General features: G+C 37.8%; 1 long non-coding RNA gene and 1 other non-coding gene across 3 annotated transcripts in view; both read right to left on the bottom strand.

Annotated features, from left to right (window-relative positions):
• LOC116570977 overlaps positions 1-14,963 on the bottom strand; it is a 295,788-nt gene extending 280,825 nt beyond the window's left edge. For both annotated transcript variants that reach the window (XR_004277624.1, XR_004277623.1), the window contains exon 1: positions 14,892-14,963. This is a non-coding gene — a long non-coding RNA (uncharacterized LOC116570977). The remainder of the gene's footprint in view (positions 1-14,891) is intronic.
• Positions 14,964-14,980: 17 nt separating this feature from the next.
• Positions 14,981-15,087, bottom strand: LOC116571217. Its single transcript, XR_004277784.1, has one exon. It is a non-coding gene; the product is annotated as a U6 spliceosomal RNA (small nuclear RNA).
• Positions 15,088-17,502: the final 2,415 nt, after the last annotated feature.

Genomic DNA, 17,502 nt, shown 5'->3' with positions numbered 1-17,502 from the left:
GCAGGAGAATCAAAGCCTTATTTTGTCCTTACCACCATTTTAATCTCCTAATGTTGAAAATGGATGGTAGGGATATTATTGAGAAGCTTGGACAACATACACATTATTCAACCTTGGGGAATGTTGGCCACTTGAGATTCAACCCAAATTGCTTACATCATGCCCCTCCCTCCCTCTGGGGTACAGTTAGAGCAGATGAGGGAAGGAAGACTGATATGTGAGAAGCTATCTTTTTCTTTTCAGATGCTGAACTTTAACAACCTGGTCATTGCTCCTGGGTTAGACTCAGGACTGGTTCACACTCTCACTTATATTTGTACTTAAGTTAGTTTAAAGTAATTAATTATAATCATTGCTTTCATGAAATCTCTATCCAGAAACTGTGTAGGGAAAAAAGGAAATCTTCCTAAATCAAAAATAAGTTCATAAATTTCAAATGTGGTGCCTGCCAGTGGTTCTCTGTATTGTTAAATTTTAGAATTAGAGGATTTTAGAGCAGAAATAGTGCAGAGATCATTTATTTAAGACCTTTCATTTTCCTTCCTTCATTATTGGCACATAGTTCTACCATCCAGTTCATTCTGCTTTTATTGAGTGAATTTCAAAGTAATATTTTATCAAATGTCATGTACTTACATAATTAGCATAATTACATATAAGTGCATAATTAGGGTAAATACATGTAATTACATTATTATAGTATGTGATAATCTTATAAAAAAAAAACCCTTTTTCTAACTTTATGAGCCAAAACATATGCATTGTGCAAGCATATTAGATAATTTTGAATATTCAGTATCTGGCTCTTCTTAATTGATTTAACCAAACACCAAATCTTAATATGTGTATTTAAAAGATACTATTATCTTTATTTTTGGTAGTTGTTTCATTGTGTGTGTGTGTGTGTGTGTGTGTGTGTGTGTGTGTGTCCATGCTTTTAAAGAAAACAACAGACCTTGAGAAAGAAAACATTCTTTCTCTATCTTAGTTTACGTTAGCATATAGAACAAATAATCTTTAAATCCAAATGAAAAACAGCTTTACGTGCAAATTTCACTTGGTCAGAAATTAATAAAACTATGAACTCGGTGACCTGTCTAATAATGGGTGTTAAGGAAAATGCTGGATGTCACCTCTAGTATGCTGGAGTTCCCAGGGCACCAAAACAAAAAACATACATGGAATCTTAAATACTGAACTAAACAAAGAGAAACACTATAATCAGAGAAACGTTACCTAAAATACCATATATAACCACTTTCTTGTCAGTCTCTGTAAACAGTTCTAAATACGCCATGATATTCATTTCCATCCTCTACCAATACCCTAGAATGGTTCTCACATTGAGTATGTCTCTTTGAAATTAAAACCGGAATGTTTTTCCTCATTAATGCCAAAATTCTCCATCTATCACATCAACGCTGTTTGAGGATGGTATATACAGTTTATCTGCAGTGATGTTTATATTCTCTGCTTGGCATTGACTGCTTGCTAGTGGATAAAATTCTTAAAACACAATGACATCATAGACATATTTTCCTATCTTATTCTTTTGGAAATCACCTGAATATCAAGATGAAATAGTAAATTTAAAGTAGAAAATATATTTAACTGTGATATATAATGTTGAAAAAAGAAGATCGAGTGGAAAACTCATGGGAGAGAAAAATAGTTACTTCAGTTAGTGTGTGAAGGCAGGTATGTACATACTGACAAGATGGAGGTTACTCTGCCCCTAAAAATTATTCAGGAACTGGTAGCATCACCAATAGAGGAATGGGTAAGACCAGCGACTGAAAATGAAGACTGTATTAATGTCTGTAAGATCACCAATTAACCCTTCAGGGCCTCGCTTTCCAGCTTATGCAGTTGGAGAACTATTCATTCCCAGCCTAGTTTGGAGGTCCGAGGTATAACTACCCACGATGAAACTGAACCAAAAGGTTCTGAACACTGGAACTCCAGGCGCGGAAGTGGCCAAAGGTGAGGTACTACACAAAAAGCAAGAAGATCAAGGAAAATTCTACACACTAAGTCAGTGTCAGTGTGATTCCCTAGGCAGGAGACAGCTGGGTTCTCCAGGAAAAAAGAAATCACCTCCGAGAAAATTACATTAAATTACATTTTACTCAGTTGTTAAAAAGAGAGCCTGGAAATTAAAGAGTCTAATAGTTACAGACAGAAATTATGTGGAAGGGTCGGATGATGAAGGCAATCTCTCTGAATGGAAGACGGAAAGACAGGTGCTTCGTGCCTCATTTGCTAAACCTCCCGTTACCAGTTTGGCCTCCAAAAGAAGACTCCACTCGTGTTTCTCCATTAGCCCCATCTAGTTTCCTGCCCTCTCATACTGGGCAGAGAAACTTTCCTTCTCTTCCACAGAGAAAAGAAAACCCACAGATGTGGGCTCTATTTACATTTCCACTTAACCAGAGCCTTCTCCTTTGCCCCCGACCTTTCCTTTCTGACCCAGAGGAATGCGTCTTTTCCTCTCTGATCCGGAGTATCCTGTTTGGGCCCGGCTTCCTGGCCAAATCCGGCTTCTTTTGATCTCCTCACTGTCCTCTATTTCAGGTTCTTGTCCCTCCGAGTTGTCCTTCCCTCTCCTTTCAGACCTTGCCAGGTGTCTGAGTTGGGATCTCTCAGAAGCAGAGCCCCGGACAAAGATTCAAGAGCGAGCCGTTTGTCTGGGAGGCGGTGCTGAGAAATACCAGCAAGGGAGAGGGCAACTTCCGCAGGGAGGAAAAGAAAGCGATCGAGGGGTTCGTTATCAAGCTAGTTACCACGTGGGGACCCGGAGCTCAGTCTCCCTGGGAAACTCTAGGATCCAGCCACTCACACGTCAGGGACATACCTGAAACGAGGGCTGGAGACACCGGGATTGTTGGCCACCAGATGCTTGTTTGACGTTAGGTGAAAGCTATTTCTCCAGGCTCTGGCACTTTGGACTCTCCCTCCAAGTAAGAAACCTGTTCCTTCCTGCACTCGGACAAAAGAACACAGGGTTGCAGGAGCGTGATGAGGCAACTTCAGTATGCAGAAGTGAACGCTGAAGCAATCTAGGGGGGCTGGGGGGCTTCTAGCAACAAGTGATAGCGTGCACCTCATGGACTAAGCTGAAAACCTTGATGGAATTCCTGGCTTTCTTTCCCTCCCCTGCTATCACCAGACAGTCATAAAATCCCAAGAATTCTCCTCAAAAATGCCTCACCGTGTTCTTTATCTCTTCACTAATTCATCACGAAATCTTTGAATTACTGCAAGAGCCTACTCATTGATTTCTTTCTTATCATATTACTATCATTTACACAACATAACCTAGTCCACTCTTCATTTCCTACTATAACCTCCCATTTCCTACAGGACCCTTGGGGATTAGAATATTCTAAAAATAAAGACTCTGGAATCATACAGGACTAGGTCTGAAACTTGTCTTTGTTCTTTACCAGCTTTATGATCTCTGGCATTGGACTTGATGTTCTCTGAGTCTCATTTTCCTCCTTTATATACTGGGATATTTATAATTATCTCGCAGGATTATTTTGGATATGATGAATAAATGTATAATTTGTTTTACTTTTGGAAGGTCATTAAACGGTAACTGACTTTTATTCTCATGATCAGGGTTAGCCCATCACAGAAAGCCCTTCACGGCATTCCCCTACTCCCCGTCTAGACTCTGCTCCATTTTCCTACACACGCACCAGACACCGCGAACACCTGAGCCTTTTTGCTAGAATCTGGCCATGCTCTTTGACAACTGTTGTCTCGTTTACATTCCAAGAATGCCCGGGAAAACTCCTACTCACACTTAAAGAACGAGCCATGTCCTTTGTGAACTGTTTCCTCATTTTAGGGAGTCAGTCACTCCTTCTGCTACCGCACTACTGTGTTCAAATGTTACTTTTGTACACTTTTTAATGTAGGTCTCCCTGACCTTCCTACAGGCTTCTCCAAGTTAAAAATAAAATGATGTTTCCTTTTGTATCACTAGCACCAGATACACAGTCTCCACAATAAATGTCTATTAAATGCAGAGATGAAAAAGTAGCTGGATAAAAGACAGATGGATGGATGCAGAAACCAGCAGACAGACAGACAGACGATAGTCATATTACTGTGGACTACTAGTTTGAGATACTATAACTAGTGCTTGTTCCAATGTAGAACTGAAATGAATATTGATTTTCTAAGGCAGGGTTTTAATGCAAGATGCAGAATTTTCAATGTGGCAGGTTATATTTGAAGTATTTTAAAAATATGAATATGATTGAGTTGGCTTAGATTCATATGTGCAATTAGCTTCTACTTCCAAATATGTCAAATTATTCAGTGATTGCCAAGATCACACTTAGTAACATGCCCTATAGTAAAGATTAAAAACTCCTGTAACATTCATTCCTCTAGAGCCAATGAACATATCAGTGCAGTTAAATTCTATGTGTGTATCCAGGAAGAGAATGGCATAAGGGTGATGCTAATTACTTCATAATCCGACCAAAGAAGTATAAATACATCCTTGCTAAGATCTCATATATATGAAAATCTGAAAGTATTGACCTTTACTATATCAAAAAGTAAAGCTAAAAGGAAACTTGCAGAAAGTATTTTGTACATTGTATTTGCTTGTAAAAGCAAATAACCTATTAAAAATGACTAGTGTATTTATATATGGTAGGAAAACACCTTTTACAAATAACTAAGCACAGAAATATTAGAAGTTTCTATAGAAAAGCTCAGAGAGGGCGCCTGGGTGGCTCAGTGGGTTAAGCCGCTGCCTTCGGCTCAGGTCATGATCTCAGAGTCCTGGGATCGAGTCCCGCATCGGGCTCTCTGCTCAGCAGGGAGCCTGCTTCCTCCTCTCTCTCTCTCTGCCTGCCTCTCTGCCTACTTGTGATCTCTCTCTGTCAAATAAATAAATAAAATCTTAAAAAAAAAAAAGAAAAAAAAAAGAAAAGCTCAGAGAGATGATAGTGCAAACACTCCTTTTATTTATTTATTTATTTATTTATTTATAAAAGATTTTATTTATTTATTTGACACACACACAGAGAAAGAAAGATCACAAGTAGGCAGAGAGGCAGGAAGAGACAGAGAGAGGGGAAGCAGGCTCCCCGTTGCGCAGAGAGCCTGATGCGTGGCTCGATCCCAGGACCCAAGATCATGACCTGAGCCAAAGGTAGAGGCTTTAATCCACTGAGCCACCCAGGTGCCTCAATACTCTTTTTACTTAAAAAACAAACAAACAAATAAACAATAACAATAAAAAAAAACTCTCCTCTAGTCCCATAGAATAGTCTTGTTTTGATATAGCCTTAGTTTGTTAGATAATCTAGAATATCCATACTCCTGGAACTTGTTGGAATTTAGAGACTGATGGCCAAAATGGCTCACCTAAGGAAGGATACATTTTTGTTTATGTTTCGACTGTTTAAAATAAAGTAAAATTAAAATCTAACTTTTTCTCTGTCTTGAGTCACTTGTATTAAGTAGCAAGAAGCAATTTTAAAAACCATTTGTTCATAATATAAAAGTATCGTCAACACAGGAATTGCCATTTAGAGTGATAATGAAGACTCTGTTTTCACACAATGGGAGTTATTTTAGTATTCTTTCCTTAGCTGCTTGCTGTTTCTGGCAATTCACATTGTCAGCAAAGTTAATGCTGGATGTGGAACCTTATAACTGCTTTTATTTATTTTTTTAATCTTTTTTTTTCTTTTTCTTTCTCTTAAGTTGTTAATTTAAATTCCAGTTGGTTAACATACAGAGTAATATTAGTTTCAGGTGTACAATACAGTGATTCAGCACTTCCGTCCAACACACAGCTCTCCTTACAACAAGCGCACTCCATCCCCCTCACCTGTTTCCCCCTCCCCCAGCCCACCTCCCCTCTGGGAACCATCAGTGTATTCTCTAGAGTTAAGAGTCTGTTTCTGGTTGGATTTCTTGATCCTCATTTATTTTGTTTCTTAAATTCTACATGATCCCTGCCTTTACAATCAAGTTCATAATGAGACAAATGACTTAGAGAAGCCACAGTCAGCCCTTACTCAGAACTATGTCTTCTCCAGTGAGAAAAAGAAACCTGAAGGACAATTTGTTCAATCAAGTGCTTCCCATGATCCAATTCTACTTTCCTTTGGTCTTATATAAACATTTCAAAAATACAGCAAAATACCCATTAATTATTTAAGCCCCCAAATACGTTAATCCAAAGTAAAATTGTACTTTCCACATCTAAGGTTAGGCCAAGATGGACAGGGAAAAACATGTGTGCCCATGTTCTTTTCTCAGTGTGATAATGGTTGATTTGAATAGTTTAGTTGTTTCTCTATTAAAAGGTACAGGATAACAATAACAATATGCTCTCTCACTGCATCATACACACCTACCTATTAATCAAGTTTTTAAATGAGTTACTGACAAAGGGAATTATAATTTTGGGGAAATTATAACATCAAATTTTACTTTACCATAGTTTTTACGCTTTTACAGAGTATATGCTTACCTTCAAAGCAGTAAATATGTGTGTGTGTGTGTGTGTGCGCACGCGTATACACACACACACACACACATATATGTGGGCATTTTCTTTTGAAATGTGTTTTTGAGCCAGTTTAAAAGACACTCACATTTAGCCTCACTACATTAAAGTACTACTTTTCTTTGGAGTCAAATCTATGTTCCTTGAATTTTTATCCACTTTATTCACTAAATTTGGCTCTCAATGGCAAATGTCTGTTTCCAAAAACCAAATCCAATTTAAAATCATGATTTTTTCCATCAATCTGAGATATTCAAAATATGCACCATGGGATCTTGAAGGCATTAGCATAAGAGATACTTTCCAAAATGTCTTGAGCAGTAAGAACATTACTGAAATATTTCCCCACATTCCAAAATAACTGCCTTAATGAGGTCAATGTTTATTAGAAAATATTAAATCTGGTACATTTGAAAAATAGCTACATTAGATAATAGTCACAGACTCATGTGAATACACTGTCAGTTCCTTTCTTTATCTATTCTGAACATTTTAAAATCCAAATTCCTTACCATGGTCTCGTAGAGCCGGTCCCCATTTCCTTCTCCGACCTCTACTCATTTCCTCCATTCCAGATACACCAACCATCTTCAAAAGTAGACACAGCACATGGCTTTCTCTGAGCTCTGCTTGCTGTTTCCCCAAACTGGAATGTTCTATCAATAGATGTTCTCAAAGCTTGATTTCTTACGGCACTCAAATCACTAATCAATTATCACTAGGTCCAAGAGGGCTTCCATGACCACTGTGCTTTAAATACCTCCAACCCTTTATCTATCTCTATTTTCCTCTTATTACCAGGTGATATTACCTTGCCTATTTCTTTGCTTATTATTGGACTTCTGCTCAAGAATGTAAGGTACATGAGGGTAAGGGGTTTATAAGCATTGTTCACCACTGGATTAACAGTGCCTAGAACCATGTGCAACACATAGCAAATGCTTAAGAAGTAGCTGTCAAACACTGAGGGATAAACTGAATAATGTATTAAATCTGAGCCTACCCACCTTGTTCTAGAGATGGGAAAAAGGGAGGAAGAAGAACACTCTTTCTTCAAGGATCTCAGAGTCCATTAGAAGAGATGGGCCTGCAAACAAATTATCACAACAGGCAGTTTTAAAGTAATAGGGGTAATACAGTATACAGTGGATGGCACAAAACAAAGAGCTCTGAATAGTTAATAAAGTTGCCATGGAAAAGGAGCATTTTGGGGCTGAGTCTGGGATCAGTTGGGATTTTAACAATCGGTGGGGGGGGGGGAATGAAAAATAAAACAACAAAAAAACCTAGAAACAGCAAACAGGTCCACTCACTTTAATAAATTTTTAGAATGCTTGTCAGATAGCAGCCAATCTGCTAATCACTAACAAGATACAATAAGTAATGCTAATAATGATCTTGCGATATATTGGGTATATAAACAGGGAAATAATTTCATGAGTGTGAGAACTATTTTGAGAACAATATGCACGATGAGCTCATAGAGGAGAACTAGCTGCTTCCTTGTCAGGTGACAGATAGATGGGGAAAATCGATGTTAACAAGGACATAACTTTCCCTATTTCATTAACCGTCTGCTTCACAAGCTGGTAAGTTTCCATCGTCCATGGAGTTATCTTAAATGGTAAAAGAAACCAGTCCCATGGGGGAAAAGGTCTCAGATACTGGAAACGAATATGAAGATGGTAGAGAAAATTTTGCCTCCAGTTAGCTTTTAGGCTAGACTATCCTGCATATGAAAAACGGTTATTATTCACCAAGCAATTTGAGGCTTTAAAAAAAATGTTTGCTGTTCACTACTGATACAGTGATATCAAATGTATCAATGATTCTCATCAAGTCTGTGCATAATTAAATTGGGGAAAAGAAAAATAATAGGATATATTCTATTTCTTCTAATTTTGTTCTCTATTCCTCACTACTACTCACAAAGATTTGCAATGGAAAAAAAAAACTATCTTGAGATGAAATGATAACTATATGGTGTTTAAGATTGTGAATTACAAAACAGTTTCAATATATCTTTAAAATAAAGTGATGTTTGTTCAGTTAAATATAGAAAACAGATGGATGAAAAGGCTTACAAATTGGTTTAGTGGTTCAATTTTTCTTAGAATAGAAATATTCTTCATAGCATCTTTTGTATAATCTTACAAACATAGGATAATAGCATTATACTTGGATCAACAAAGTTAAAACACTAACAAACTTCTTCATGACAAAAATGTTCTACATAGAATAACTAGTCAGGGATATAAAAAAAAATTTTTTTAAACTGACGTTTTTAACACTGAATCCCGTTCAGAGGCATCAGGTGGCAAAAGAAACAGAATTCTTAAAAAAAAAAAAAACCCACAAAATTCTATATTCTGTGAATTATAGTCTCATTAATGAACCAACAGTTTAAAAATAAAAATCCTACAATTGGATTTTGTTTTAAAGATTTTTACTTATTTATTTATTTGACAGACAGATCACAAGTAGGCAGAGAGGCAGGTATAGAGAGAGAGAGGAGGAAGCAGGCTCCCTGCTGAGCAGAGAGCCCGATGCGGGGCTCTATCCCAAGACCCTGAGATCATGACCTGAGCCAAAGGCAGAGGCTTAACCCACTGAGCCACCAAGGCATCCCTGGATTTTGTTTAAGCTTTTAGTGATGGACAGTAAAAAACAAAGTATTTTCAGTTATTATTTTTATTAGTTATCTCAGATATAAAAATATGATTATACAACTTGTCAAAAAAAAACCCTATTGACTTCAAATCACCATTTTATTCTATTAATATCAGCTGTATACAGAATCAGCTGTGCTCATCTCTATGAGTGGATCTCAATTCAACTTCTCTGGAGAAAAATATACTCTCCATGAGAGTGTGAACTGTGCACATTCATGCTGCTTACTTAACCATAAGTTTCTTAGAGGCAGGCATATTCAATGTATGCAGTGTTTGGCATACGTTTGTTATGTTGTCCATAGTTAAAAAAAAAAAAAAGTTCATTCTTTTACTTCATGAATAAATGCCTATCACAGTATTACAGAGAGGAAAATGCCTTTAAGGGGAATACAATTCTGTAGAAGAATTTATTACAACAATAACTTTATCTTACCTTTAGAAACAAATAAAGTGGAGGTGGTAAGAATGTTAAAAATGTTTAGAAATCATTTACTTCTGGTATAAAAGAAGATCAAACTCATTCTTATTCTTTTATTTTAGTGAAAATACACTGAATGAGATAAAGCACTTGAACCAATACAAATCAGGTCCCCAGTTACAGTCAGCTTTAGTCATAAACAAGTCACATAGGAATGAAGCTTCACTTTTGTGAAGTGAGGAGAAATGGACCAGTGTTGCCAGATTCCTACTCGCAGAGAAAAAGCAGTAGGAGGAATGACATTCACAGAAGAGATAACAATTGGGAATTGCTCATTGAAAAACAATGATCTCTAGCTGTTACTGTAAGGGTGCATATCCTAATTCAGACGGTGCTTTAACACCAAACTTGACCCTTCATCTTTCTTTGTGAATAAGACACTGACTTCAATGAACCGGGAATCGTCCAACCATCTTCTACAAGGAGGTAACTAATACGACATCGGTACCAACCTCTTCTATGCCAAAGAAGAACATTCACTCTATAGGAACCCTCTACATTGCAACGAAGGTTATGAATGGACATAAGCAACTTTCTAATTTTTTCCTCTTTGTATTTCCTGTTTCTAAGGGCCTCTCCTTCAAGATCCTAGGTGATATAAGTAATTTGGGTCAACCAAACGGGTAGATTACAGAAGCAGAAATAGAAGCGATCTAGACTTTAGTAGGGATAGCATATTCGACCTTCTTACAAAGCTAAGCAGAAATAAGTGATCACAAAGTAATTCTTGGTCCCCATGACACCAACCTGAAAGCCCAAGTTTCACTATGTGAATTTGAACTACACCTTTGGGAAGGCTTCGGATGCTTTGATGTCTTGCGTGTCATACGTGACTTATGCTAGGTCTCTTCGGGAAATAGCTGTCACAGGTCTTGCCTTTCTCTTGTAGGTAGGGACTTTCTCTTGGACTACTCTAGTCAGCTTGGGGCCAGTGTGGGTAATGCCATTTCACATAGATCAGTCTCAAGACACTCACATAGGAATGCTTCTCACAAGAATGAGAGAAGTAAAAGCAAATCATATTCAGAAAAGAAGTTTTAATAGTGCCGTAAGTGCTTTCTTGATGTTGTGGCTGTGTCTGTCTTTTGTTTTGTGTCTGTCTTTTTTTTGTTTGTTGATTTTTCTCTCATTGTGACTATCGACTTTTTTCAGTCCCTTCAAATTCTATCATAGTCCTAATTGCTGATTAATTCCACAGAGTTTACTCCTCTAGCTTTCCTCTCTCTAGATTATTTTTGATTAGCCTTTATGATCTCTGCCTCACTACTATCTTCACCATTTTCCTCATCCAATCCTTGAAACACTCAAACCTCGTAGAAGTAGGACTTCATACTGCTCAAGACTCAATCAAAGTATTGGAAAATGCACCTCATATAAATGCAAAACTCAAAAGTAATGCTTATTTAGGGCCTTACTTTCTTCAGCTTTTTATTCTCATAGTATCCTTTGGTGCTTAACCTCTTCTAAAAGAATCTGTTCCAGAAGTAGGCTGATGACAAGTGGCTCTGTCCTCTAACAGAATATCCCCACCATATGGGTGCTTGATGTAAGAATAAATATTCCTGAACTGGCTAGTGGCTTACAATGGACTCTGACACAAAAGATATGGCCCCAAAGGAGCTAACGGTGGTTTACTTTTCAGTAGGTTACCAGGAATAAGTAGATACATGGATATAGCTATCTCATATGAATCACTGAGAGATTTAAAGAAAAAATTCACTAAATTCTTCTACTGCCTATGGAGCTCAAGTTCTATCTACCTTCAGGGCAGCCTTTCTGGTTGCTCAGATTTTCCAGAGATTCTGTACTCACTATCTTTCCACACACATCCTTTTTCAAAACCCTCCTTTAATTAATCTGACCTGAGTAGGCTTCTGCCTCTTAGAAGCCAAAGAGACTAAATAAAGCATTTCTGAAATGAAAATTACAGCACATTGAATATGTCACTATGAATTCAAATGAAAAGGAATGCTTAAATTAGCACTAATCCTGGTTGTAATGGTCACAAAGAAGGATGCTAGTCAAGTTCATATTAATAACCTGTTCTAAATTATGGGACAAGAGATCAAAAATATTATTTTCTTAATTATACTAGTGTACAATGGACCCTTACATCCACCCTTAAACCATCTAGTCCTTGTGTGAGCTCCCCATGCTTTTCTTACCTTTATAATCAGAAATACACATTGAATCGCTCTGATCTCAGACCAAACCAGTATCTATCACCACTAGCACCGTAGATTTAGTACCTTCCTACTTAGTGATTGAACTATGTTAAAAAAAAAAAAATCTATTGACAGAATGGACAAACTGTGGTACATCTATACAATAGAATACTAGTATACTATGAATACCATTGGTAACAAAATGAATAAATTATCCATAAATGTAAAAACACAAGTAAATGTCAAGCATTTGTTGTACTAAAAAAACAAAACAAAACAAAACAAAACAAACAACTAAAACAGATTATTCCACTTGTATGAAAGTCTGAATCAGGTGAAACAAACCTGTGGTCATACAAATCAATTTGCCTTTGGTACTGGGGGAAAAAGCAGGACTGGAAGTGACTGAATGTAGCCTGAGGAGACTCTGAGGAATGAAGGAGCGTTCCATACCTTTTTTTTTTTAAACAATTTTTTAAAGGATTTTATTTATTTATTTGACGGACAGAGATCACAAGTAGACAGAGAAGCAGGCAGAGAGAGAGGGGGGAATGCAGGCTCCCCGCTAGCAAAGAGCCCGACGCAGGGGGCTCAATGCCAGGACCCTGAGACCATGACCTGAGCCGAAGGCCGAGGCTTAACCTACTGAGCCACCCCGGTGCTCCGGAATGTTCCATATCTTGAGAGGGGTGTGTGTTAACAAAGATATATATTTGTCAAAATTTAGAAAATAGTATGTGTAAAATCTGTTTAATCCAAGTTGTATCTCAATAATGCAAGGGCATTTTATAACAAGACATCTATGTAAATAAACTATTATTTTTTTAAAAGATTTTATTTACTTATTTGACAGACAGAGGTCACAAGTAGACAGAAAGGCAGACAGAGAGAGGGGGAAACAGGTTCTTTGCTGAGCAGAGAGCCTGATGTGGGGCTTGATCCCAGAACCCAGGGCTCATGACCTGAGCAGAAGGCAGAGGCTTTAATCCACTGAGCCACTCAGGTACCCCTAAACTGCTGTTGTAATCAGTTTTCAAAAACAATGCATCTGGCCTATTTGCCAAAATAGGAAAGTGTGATTATTCCTATTTGCAACAGTGTAAGAATATTTTACCAGATGTATCTTGAGACCTACATCTTTTTTTTTTAATTTTTTTTACAATAGCACATACCTTAGGGTATGCATTTAACAAAATGCTCTAAGCTTAACTTTATATTACCGTCTGTTCATAATTAAATGGTCAATTCGTTAGTTAGCTGACAGTGGCTTAACCAGTCACTGAGCATACACTATCCTCCTTGGTATTTCACTGGGAACTTCTTTAAAGGCTTTTTTTTTTCTTAAGAGGAGGAAGAATTCGATCTTAGAAATTTTCATACTGAGAGATTTAGGGAGACAGATCAGACTACAAAATAATGTTTTAATTTAGAATACTGAGGCTTTTTCAAACCAGTCACTTCAAAGTAGACTTTTTTTTTTTTTTTTTCCCCTCTTGCTTCAAAGCATTGTTCATAAGGGGTGTATCGAGGCAGGCTGGGAACAGTAACAGGCATGTTTTCAAATGGCATCTTTAATTCCTGCACAGGACTTTCTTCAGCCACTGGAGGAATTGTCACAGTACTAAACTGTAACTCAAGAGGCACTTGCATGGGAGGTCTTAATCTAGGCCTTTAAAAAAAATAATGAATAATCAATTCTCCTTTCCTCTCTGCGTGTAGTAAATCACTAACTATATACGGATGACTGGTCATGGTGGGGAAATAGTCACATGATATAATAATAAAAAATTTATATCATTGCAAGGCAAAAATAGCTTTTAAAACAGCTTTCTTATTCTATAACAATTGAAAATGAGGCTATATATTGCTCTCCAGAGTATTCATCTGTGACATCAGTCTTTAGGTTATTAGCAGCATATATCATTAGCTGTTAAGATGGTGATACTAGGGTTGCCCAAATGTCAGAATGAGATTGGCTATACGAACTTACTGTTCTAACAGGTTGGGTCTAGTCTGACCTTTAGGTTTTTGTAAGTTTAAGCAGAAAATGGCTTGACTGGGTTTATTCTAATTCTCTTAGTCACTGGTTACCTCTGGGCATTTTTTAAATGCAGGTGAAACAATCTTTTAATTTGAGTTGAAGTACAAAGAGGAGGCCAGTGAGCCATAGTGAGAGCCCAGGCCACTGGAAGCATGTGCTTACCCTCGCCAATGTTAAATAGCTTATACATAAAATATTATAATGTGGGAGCACCTGGGTGGTCCAGTCAGTTAAGGGTCTGCCTTTTGCTTTGGTTATGATCCCAGGCTCCTGGGATCGAGCCCTGAGGCTCGCTGCTCAGTGTGGAGTCTGCTTTTCCTTCTTCTCCTGCCACTCATCCTCTCTCTCTCTCTCAAATAAATAAATAAAATCTTAAAAAAATTAAAATAAAAAGTATTACAAAGTAACCAGTTGCTCTGATCCTTCTTCTTCTATAAACATTCAGAGAGGTGTGCTTACCCCAGTTTTAGTACTTCTTATACTGTCACTCCCTATTTTTGTGTTTTTCATGGACTTTTACACTTTTACACTCACTGAAGTCAGGGTCAGCCTCTCACTTTACTCTAATACCCACAAAAGCACCTCCTTTCTTGGCTTCCCTTAAGAACTATACATGAGATTTTAAAACATTCTAATTACTTTCCATTTAAACAGCATTATGACAACATGTTGCTTGGAACAACCACAAGCCGGGTTCTCGGGCCACCTTGGGGTATGCGGAGGGCGACACTGTGGCAGTCGGTGGACCAAAAGCTCCATGGTTATCTTCCTCTTCCGCAGACTTTCCCCATGATGTTTCAAATAAGTGGCATTTCTGTTGATGGGACATAATCCAATGCATTCCAGCAAATAATGTAGTAAGAGTGCTTGAAGAGATACAGGGACTCTCCAAAATTACAATTTTTATCTTTTGTATTAGTTTCCTATGGCCAACATAATAAAGTGCCACAACACTGGTGGCTAAAATGACACAAGTTTATTTTCTTACCATTCTAGAAGCCAGCAATCCAAAGATGAGCTCAAGTCAAGGTAGCAGCAAGCCTGTTTCATTTGGCAGGGAAGGATCCATTCTTGTTTTTAAATACTGAGCGCTTCACAAATATGCATGTCATCCTTGTGCATGCGTCATGCTAATCTTCTCTGCACTGTTCCAATTTTAGTATGTGTGCTGCCAAAGCGAGCCCAGGGCAGGACCGTTCTTAGCATCTTCCAGCTTCCCGTGGCTGCTGGCACTCCTGGCCTATAGGCGCAACACTCCAAAATCTGCCTCACTGATCACATTGCCGTCTCCTCTCCTTGTTCTTCTAAGTGAACATTATATTTAGGTCCACCTGGATAATCCAGAAAAATCCTCCCACTTTAAGATCCTTCACTAAATCATACCTGCAAAGTTCCCTTTGCTATATAAGGCAGCATTCACAAATTTTAGGAATGAGGACAAAGATATCTTTGGGGGCCATTATTCAGTCTACCATATCTCCTAAAGCTCATTAATTTCCTTAAACACAAAACAGAATATACTTAGGGAGTGGGAAGGGGTCACTAATGGCAGTGATGACAATGGTAAAAACAGTAGTGATATTTTTCATTTTTTAAAAATTTTTTGAAGATTTTATTTATTTGACAGAGAGAGAGAGAGAGAGAGATCGCAAGTAGGCAGAGAGGCAGGCTCCCTGCTGAGCAGAGAGCCCGATGCAGGGCTCGATCCCAGGACCCTAAGACCATGATCTGAGCTGAAGGCAGAGGCTTAACCCTCTGAGCCACCCAGGCACCCAGTAGTGATACTTGTAACAATAAAAATTGCAGAAGTAGTTACAATGACAGCGTGATACGAGTAGCAACAGCAGGTATAGATACTACTACCATTACTGAGTACCCCTGATATGCCACACCCCTCTCAAGGATCCTAAACACATATGTCCCTTAGTCTTCACAACAGTCCTAAAAGAAAGGCACTGATTAACTTTATTATTTTCTCCACTATCCAGATGAGAAGAAAGAGGCTGAGGTCACTGAAGAGCCTTCATAAAGTCATACCCCTAAAGCTTGTCAGAACTGGAATTTAAACACAAAACAAAACAAACAAACAAACAAAAAAGGACTTTGAAATCCAAAAAATCCACTGCACCCTTCTGGTACCCAAGGTGGCAATAGTAGCATATCTTCCAGGATAGTCTGGACCCTAATATTTCTAACTGTGAAAGGTAAATTGGACAGCTTTGATATAGTAATATAAACCATTTCTGGTTTTGAGAGACAGAGAGAGAGAGACAGAGAGAGTGTGCATGCACATCAGGGAGGGGAAGAGCAGAGGAAAGGGAGAGAGAGAATCTTAAGCAGTTTCGGGGCTCAGTCTCATGACCCTGAGATTGTGACCTGAAATTAAGAGTCAGACACATAATGGACAGCAACACAAGTGCCCCTAAAATAAACTTTTGAATGACAGATGTCTCCATAAGCACAATGAAACATAAGCAATAAACCATGGGGAAATATTTTTTTCAGTATAAAGATTTAATATTTTTTATCTACAAAGAGCTATAAATTAAGAAGTGAAAATAACCACTTAAGATGCTACATTGATATTATCCAGCAGATCTCTAGAACATATTCATTTTGCATGACTGAAACTTTTCCTTGACTAACCCCCGCTCCTACTTTCTGTCATCATGATTCTGGCTACTCTAGGTACCTCCGAGAAGTGGAATCATACAGTATTAGTCTTTTTTGTGTGTCTGGCTTATTTCACTTAGCATAGTATTCACAAGGCTCATCCTTGTAGCCTGTGTCAGACTCTCTTTCCTTTAATAATGTTTTTTATTTTAATACTATTTAATAATATGCGTTTATATTATATATATTATATATAATATTTAATAATATTCCATTGCACATATTTATGAATTTTGCTTTATGCATTCATCTGTTAATGGACACTGAGGTTATTTCCACATTTTAGCTATTAGGGATAACTCTGCAGTGGACATGAGAGTGAAAACAACTCTTCAAGATCCTGATCTCAATTCGTTTGGGTATAGACTCAAAAGAGGGACTGTAGAATTGTACATTTACAAAGAAACTGTTAAGAGGGTAGATCTTATCTCATAGTAAATACTCTTACAATAATAATAATAGTAATAATAAAAGATAGTGCTCTGAGCACTTGCATCTACTGCTCCTCTGAATATCTTATAAAAATTATTGAAAAAAATAGGGAAAATGAAACCAAAATTCTCGAAAACAAGAAAGAATCCATCTGGGAAAGCTATGTCAAGAAATGAAAAGCATATGAGCTATTTTAACAGAGAGCATAGGGAATTTCTTATACAGGTGCTGGAAGGCAGAAAAACTAAAGGATTCCGAGCTAACATGGACATTAGTAGCTGCAGGAAGCAGTTAAAAGTTCTAGGGCTCAGAACATAAAAAGGAAGAAGAGGTAGGGTTATCAAAATCTAGGAGACTGGAAAGGAAACACCCTCTAGCCCCCACACGATTGTTATTTGGAAAGGAGTATGGCCAGCTAGAGCTCCACTCACCGAGGGGGCATGGCTTACCGCCTTTGGTACTTCTGAGGGAAGAGGGGGGTGGCTCTGTGGCTG

This window comes from Mustela erminea, chromosome 12, assembly GCF_009829155.1.
Source record: "Mustela erminea isolate mMusErm1 chromosome 12, mMusErm1.Pri, whole genome shotgun sequence".
In the NCBI taxonomy this organism is placed as follows: Eukaryota; Metazoa; Chordata; class Mammalia; order Carnivora; family Mustelidae; genus Mustela; species Mustela erminea.
Note: the sequence above shows the minus strand (reverse complement) of the source record. Positions and strands in the feature narration are given on the sequence as shown.